This window comes from Zalophus californianus, chromosome 2, assembly GCF_009762305.2.
Source record: "Zalophus californianus isolate mZalCal1 chromosome 2, mZalCal1.pri.v2, whole genome shotgun sequence".
NCBI lineage: Eukaryota > Metazoa > Chordata > Mammalia > Carnivora > Otariidae > Zalophus > Zalophus californianus.
In genome coordinates this window covers 81,077,486-81,085,147 of record NC_045596.1, presented here as the reverse complement: position 1 = coordinate 81,085,147, position 7,662 = coordinate 81,077,486, and the positions used below count along the sequence as shown (strand labels likewise).

General features: G+C 37.8%; 1 pseudogene; it reads left to right on the top strand.

The window, feature by feature from the left end:
* The first annotated feature begins 6,465 nt into the window (after window positions 1-6,465).
* Window positions 6,466-7,288, top strand: LOC113925527 (annotated as a pseudogene).
* The last annotated feature ends 374 nt before the right edge of the window (window positions 7,289-7,662 follow it).

Genomic DNA, 7,662 nt, shown 5'->3' with positions numbered 1-7,662 from the left:
AAAAATCAGCTTAGTTATGGGAAATATAGAATAACTAATCTCCGGTCACAGGGAATAACTCTGCCTTGAACCATAAAAGAGACAAAGGAGATTTTCCTTTTCTGATCCTGAATAGTTCAGTAACTCCTTACCTGAATTTCCTCATTCACCCGAAGCACCTCCGCTTTATTTTTTTTTTTAAGATTTATTTATTTATTTGAGAAAGCAAGAATGAGAGAGAGTACATGAGGGGGGGAGGGTCAGAGGGAGAAGCAGGCTCCTCGCCGAGCAGGGACCCCAATGCGGGACTCGATCCCGGGACTCCGGGATCATGACCCAAGCTGAAGGCAGTCGCTCAACCAACCGAGTCACCCAGGCGCCCGCACCTCCGCTTTATTTTAAGGAGAGGAGAGGACCAATATTTAAGGGACATTTGTAGCTTCTGTTGTTTTGGGCCAACCATGGAGTCATGTAGACTAACACTTACTTCTGCCTTTCTTTTTACACTCACACACAAACATAAAACATCAACATTTTGAGAGATGAGCAGAGGAAGAAGAGCCTAGAGAAGGGGATGGAAATGGGGAGAGGAGGCAGTGAGGTCTCAGTATTTCTGAGCATGAAAAAGAGAGGAAAAGAGAGAGTATGGTGGGAGAGATGGTCATGGCAAAGGAGGAGAAATTGCAGAGATTGGAAGAGAGCAGGAGAGAAGAAAAAAGAAATACAGGGAAAGCAAATTAGACAAGCACTTGATTTGAGTTTGAGTCATTGATACAACTTACACGTAGCTGTTCCCTCAGGAGGGGCTCAGGTGGCGCTCTCTCCCCTCCAGCACCTGTGAATGCAGGTCAGACATATTACAGTCTCTCACTGTGCTGCGAGGGAATCTTCATGCTGACACCATGTGCATTTCTTCAGTGCTTTAATGACTGTTAGGGGGTATAGGGCTTCTTTTGTGGGCAATGAAAATTTTCTGGAATTAGGGGCACAACTTTGTGAATACATAACATCTATTGAGTTGTACACTTGAAAATCAATAAAATAAGAAAAATAAGATTCAAGCCATACTTTTGCTCTTCTTTTCTAACATTGTTTTCCTCAGGAATGGGAAATGAGGTAGCCTCTCTTCTCTTCCCAGTTTAAAAAAAAAACTCACGCTGAAGCATTGGTTCTTTGACCTGGACAAACAAACAAAAAAGCATCACTTGTGGTAGGTGTTTGTTGCTCAAGTTTGACTTCTGGAATTTTATTCCATTTGCCCATGGAAATGGGGGCTACTCTGTGTAGTTATACAAATGGTGAGCACAGAGTGGATCTAATGTTTTCAGCTGCATTAAGAGCCAATTCTGATACAAGAAATCACAATAAGCCTGCAGTTTTCTAAATAAGTGATCAAAGTCAACTGAGCTTCTGTTAGTAGTTTATTTTAATAGAAATGACCTCTATGTTAATCCTGGAACCCCCATGTGATGAAGAGAGAGAAAGTTCTTTCCTGCATTACCTTCTGTAAGGACATGGTTCATACATGTCCTACCTAAAGCTGGTGCCCAGTAATTTCTGATCAAGATGATGGCAGCTTGGCTGTCCACTTGGTGCCTTAGTTTCTCTATAAAGAGCATACATATCCTGTGTCTTCCTCCTTTCTTTGGATGAAAATGGTGAGGACGGTTCATAGTACAGCTTAAATCTTATCTTTCTTAGTTTATTGATTTTTAAATGTATAACTCTTTAGATTTTAGTATATTTTAGTATATTCACCTAATTTTGCCACTGTTGAATTCCAGAACATGTTCATCACCCCCCCAAAAAAGCTCTGTATCTACTAGTTGTCATTCCCCAGTTCCCATTCCCCCAGCCTCTGGAAACCACTAATCTGCTTTCTCTCTCTATGGATTTGTCTATTCTGGACATTTCATAGAAATAGAATCATATGGTAGATAGCCTTTTGTGTCTGGCTTCTTTCACTCAGCAGAGTGTTTTCAAGATTCATTCATGTATTAGCATATATTAATATTTCATTCCTTTTAAATGCAAATCAAAACCACAATGAGATTTCCCCTCACACCTATTAGAATGGCTAAAATCAAAACCCCAAGAAACAACAAGTGTTGGCAAGGATGTGGGGGAAAAAAGGAACCCTCCTGCTCTGTTGGTGGGAATGCAAACTGGTGCAGCCACTGTGGAAAACAGTATGGAGATTCCTCAAAAAATTAAAATAGAATTACCATATAGTCCAGTAATTCCACTACTGGTGGACACAAAATGCTGATTCTAAATGATGTATGTACTCCTATGTTTATTGCAGCATTATTTACAATAGCCAAATTATGGAAGCAGCCCAAATGTCCATCCATAGATCGATGAAGAAAATGGTATATGTATACAATTGAATATTATTCAGCATACAAAAGAATGAAATTTTGTCATTTGCAACAACATGGATGGACCTAGATGGTATAATGCTAAGTGAAATAAGTCAGATAAAGACAAATACCACATGATTTCATGCATATGTAGAATTTAAGAAAAAAAAGAAAGAAAGAAAAAAAGAGGCGAGCCAAAGTATAGACTCAAACCTATAGAGAACAAACTGATGGTTTCCAGAGGGGATGTGGGGGGGGATGGCTGAAATAGGTGATGGGGATTAAGAGTACACTTATCATGATAAGCACTAGTAATATATGGAACTGTTGAATCACTGTATTGTACACCTGAAACTAATATAACACACTATGTTGACCATACTGGAATTTACAAAAAATACTTCCTTTCTTTTTATAGCTGACTAATATTCCACTATACTGATATACAATATTTTGTTTACCCATTCATCAATTGATGGATATTTGGGTTTTTCCACTTTTAAGCTACTATGACTAATACTGCTATGAACATTCACATACTAGTTTTTATATGAACATACGGTTTAAATTCTCTTGGTTATATAACTAAGAGTAGAATTGCTGGGTCATATGGTTGCTCTATGTTTAACTTTTTGAGGAGCTGCCAAACTGTTTTACAAAGATGCTGTAGGATTTTAATTTCTACCAGCAATGTATGAGGGTTCCATTTCCTTTGCATCCTTTTCAACACTAGTTATTGTCTATCTTTTTGATAGTTATCCTAGTGGGTGTGATGTAGTATCTCACTGTGGTTTTAATTTGCATTTCCCTATAGACAAATGGTATTGAATATCTTTTCATGTGCTTGTTGGTCATTTGGAGATCTCTTTTGGCTAAATGTCTTTTTCAGATCTTCGCCCATTTTTAAATTGTGTTTTTCTTAAAGTTTGTATATTGTGTCTTTTTTTTAAAGATTTTATTTATTTGAGAGGGAGAGAGAGAGAGAGCGCACAAGCAGGGGGAGGGGCAGAGGCAGAGGGAGAACAGGCTCCTTACTGAGCAGGGAGTCCAACACTGAGATCTTGACCTGAGCCGAAGTCAGACACTTAACCGACTGAGCCACCCAGGTGCCCAAAGATTTAAATGGTAATTTTGAATGAATTTCCAGAGCCTGAGTTGTGGACTAATATGAGTGGGAAAATCCTGGGACCACAGTCTGGGGGGAGTCCCCACATTTTGGTGGTCTTTATCTCCAGGAATCCTACTGGGTTTTTACTTTGAAAGTCTGAATGTGAATGGTCTAAATGCACCAATTAAAGGCAGAGATGGTCAGTGTGGATTAAAAAAATAAGACCTAACTGTAAGAAATCTATTTTACATGTAAACACTCAGATAGATTACAAGTAAAGGATGGAGAAAGACACACCATGCTAACATTAATCAAAGAAAGCTGGAGTATATCTACATTCATTTCAGGCAAAACCAATTTATGAGCAAGGAAGGTTATCGGGAATAAAATGGGGCATTATATATATGATAAAGGATTTAATTCTCCAAGAGGACATAACAACTCTAAACATATATGCCCCTAACAATGAGCATTAAAACACAGGAGTCAAAACTGATAGAAGTGAGGGATGCCTGGGTGACTCAGTGGGTTAAGCATCTGCCCTCAGCTCAGGTCATGATCCCTGGGATCGAGTCCCCCAGGCTCCTTGCTCGGTAGGGAGCCTGCTTTGCCCTCTGCCTACCTCTCTCTTTCTCTCTCTCTCTAACAAATAAATAAAACTTTAACAGAAAAAAAAACTGATAGACTAAAAAGAGCAATAGACAAATCCACTATTACAGTTGGAGAGGCCATTGCCCCTCAGTTAGTAACTGATATATCAAGTAAGCAGTAAATCAGTAAGGATACAGATAACCTAAGCAGAGCTATCAGTCAGCTGGATCTAACTGACATGTATAGAATACTTCATCCAACATCAGCAGAATGCACATTCTTCTCAAACTTAAATGGATTATTCACCAAGATAGACCACGTTTGTGGTCAAAAAACACACCTAAATAAATTTAGAAGTACAGAAATCATACAAATAATATTCCCAGATAATAATGAAATTAAACTAGAAATAAATAACATAAAGGTAGCTGGATAGTCCCCCAAATATCTGGATTTTAAACAATACACTTCTAAATAATCCATGAGTCAAAGAAAAAGTCTCAAAGAAATCTAAAAAATATTTTGAATTCTACTTGAAAGAAACCACAAAGGAAAAGATTGAAAAAGTTGACCACACAAACAATAGAAACAATAAAAGCTTTGATTGTCAAAAAACCTTACAGAGAAAATGGGAAAAAAACAGCAAGCTGAGAAAAATATCTACAGCAAATATAAATAGAACATTCAAACTTTTCAAAATCACTCAGACCTCAATAAATAAATAGCATGAACCACCAGTTCACAAAAGAGCAAATTCAAGAGTCTAATAAGCATAATAAAACATTCAATTTTACTAGAAATAAAAGAAATATAATTTTTCCTATTAAATTATCAAAAATTTAAAAATTATATGCTATTCCATTGAGCTACATATTTGAGATTAGTACACTTTACTGAATCTATTGAAATTCATTTAAAAAAATTCTATGCAGTGTTGAGAGGACTTTGGCAATAAAGGCATTTTATACTTTGCTAGTGATAATTTAAATTATTGTAAACTTTCTAGAAAACAATATGGCTAGTTATCAAGAGCATTAATAATGTTCATATACTTTAATGCAGGATTTCTACTTCTAAAATATGACAAAATTTACACACAAAGACATCCTTTATATGAGTGAAAATTGGGAGCACAAAAATCCACAATAGATTAATGCTTTATATTATGATAAATCTAGTAAGATTTTAAGAAGCTATCAAATATTGGTTTAACAAGTTTTTAGTGATAGAATATGTTTTGGGAATGAGCAATATACAAAGTTATAAATATAGTATAAGCACAATTTTATATTCAAATAAAAAGAGAAAAGAAGGCATTATGGCAAAGTAAGTATTGCTACAGTATTGCCTCTAGCTATCAGAGTTATGGGTCATGTTTTGGAGTCATTTTTTTTTTTACTTCTTTATAATTTTTTGGCACATTGCATATTTTCTAAGCGAATATTCAGTCCTTCAATAATCAATACTAAAAAGAGTAAACAAAAAATAAACTGCAAGTTTCTGGAATCCTTTGATTCTTGTTACTCCTCCTGCTGAGCTCTAAAGCATCTTCCAAGGTGAAGGTCAAAAGTCACCTCTTCTGTGAAACCTTCTTGACCCTCACAGATATTCATGCATGCCTTTGTGTTAGTCAACTCTTTCCAGGTAGCTCTCTCACCCATTGCTCCCACTAGACCGAGGAGAAGGAGTCATGTTTTGTCATCCTGTCTCCCTGGTAACCCAGAACAGCACCTGGTACAAAATAGATATTTAATTAATCATGATTATGATTATTGGCTGGCTCAGTTCCAGCCTTGATCTTCTTGCTGGAGATTCATATCCTTGCCCAGCTGATATTCCTGAGAAACCAGGAAGCTATGAGGGCAAAGACATTCCTCAGCCCCATTAAGGACTGACTTTAATTTTCCTGCTAATGGCCACATGATTAGAAGCTGGGTCCAAGATATGATTATTATTTCTGTCTCTGGCAGGAGAAACAGCATCATGTTCTGAAACAGAATGAGTAGCTTGTGGTTATGTCTGCCACAGCTGAACTCTGATCTTTCTTTTCTATAGTAAATGGATTAGACTGTCCTAAGTAAAAGCAGCCAAAAACTTTTAGGTAAAAACATCTTCACATCTTAGGTCTCTTCTCTAACTCCCTTAAGATCTGGTCCTGAGAGTAGCCTTTCTTGAATCTTGATTCTAGATTCCTGATTCAGGTCTGTACAAGCAGATGAGCATAAATTTTCTTCCTCCATGAATGTGTAGGAAGAAACTTTCCCACATACCTTTATACTAATGAGGTAGTTATAAAATACATTAGTCACTATGGCAAAAAGAGCCCAAATTTTGATGACGTTCAAAACTGTTTTTCCTCCTACAAATGAAAACCAGGTTAAGAAAAAGTATATGCATCATTGACTTTTTGTGCCTAGCGCAGCCATGGCTCGTGGTCCCAAGAAGCATCTGAAGCATGTAGCAGCTCCAAAGCATTGGACGCTGGATAAACTCACTGGTGTGTTTGTCCCTCATCCACCCACTGGTCCCCATAAGCAGAGAGAATGTCTCCTTCTCAAAATTTTCCTAAGGAACAGACTTAAGTATGCCCCAACAGGAGATGAAGTAAAGAAGATCTGTATACAGCGTTCTATTAAGATTGATGGCACGGTCTGAACTGATGTAACCTACCCTGCTTGTCTGATAGATGTCATCAGCATTGACAAGACTGGGAAGAATTTCCATCTGTTCTATGACACCAAGGGTTGCTTTGCTGTTCCTCGGATTACACCTGAGGAAGCCAAGTATAAATTGTGCAAACTGAGAAAGATCTTTGTGGGGACAAAAGAAACCCCTCATCTGGCGACCCATGATGTTCACACCGTCCGCTGTCCTGATCCTCTCATCAAGGTGAGTGACACCATGCGGATTGATTTGGAGACTGGAAAGATTGTTGATTTCATCAAGTTTGATACTGGTAATCTGTGTATGGTAACTGGAGGTACTAACTTGGGAAGAATTGGTGTGATCACCAACAGAGACATCCTGGTTCTTTGGATGTAGTTCACGTGAAAGACGCCAATGCTTTGCCACCCGACTCTCCAACATTTTTGTTATTGGCAAAGGCAACAGACCATGGATTTCTCTTCCCTGTAGAAAGGGTATCTGCCTCATCACTGCTGAAGAGAGAGACAAGAGACTGGCGGCCAAACAGAGCAGTTGGGTAAAATGGTCTCTAGGTGACATGATTGGAGGTCTTTATACTTAATTAAAGATAATACAGCATGAATAAAAAAGTATACGCATCACTGAATGACATGAGACCCAAGTGAATGACCTCAAATCCAAAGAGATGAGCTCTTATTCTACACATAGATCCAGAACAATGACAGTGGTTCTTTTTTCCCTGTGTGATAGTTAATGTGTCAACTCGGTTAAACCACAGGACTCAGATATTTGGTCAAACATTCTAGATGTTTCTGTGAAGGTATCTTTTAGTGAGATTAATATTTAAATCAGTAGAGTTTAGGTCTTAATAGAAAAAGACTCACACTTCCCCAAGCAAGAAAGAATTCTGCCAGTGACTGCCATTGGATTCAAATTGCAATTCCTTCCAGAGTCTCCAGACTGCTGGCTTACCCT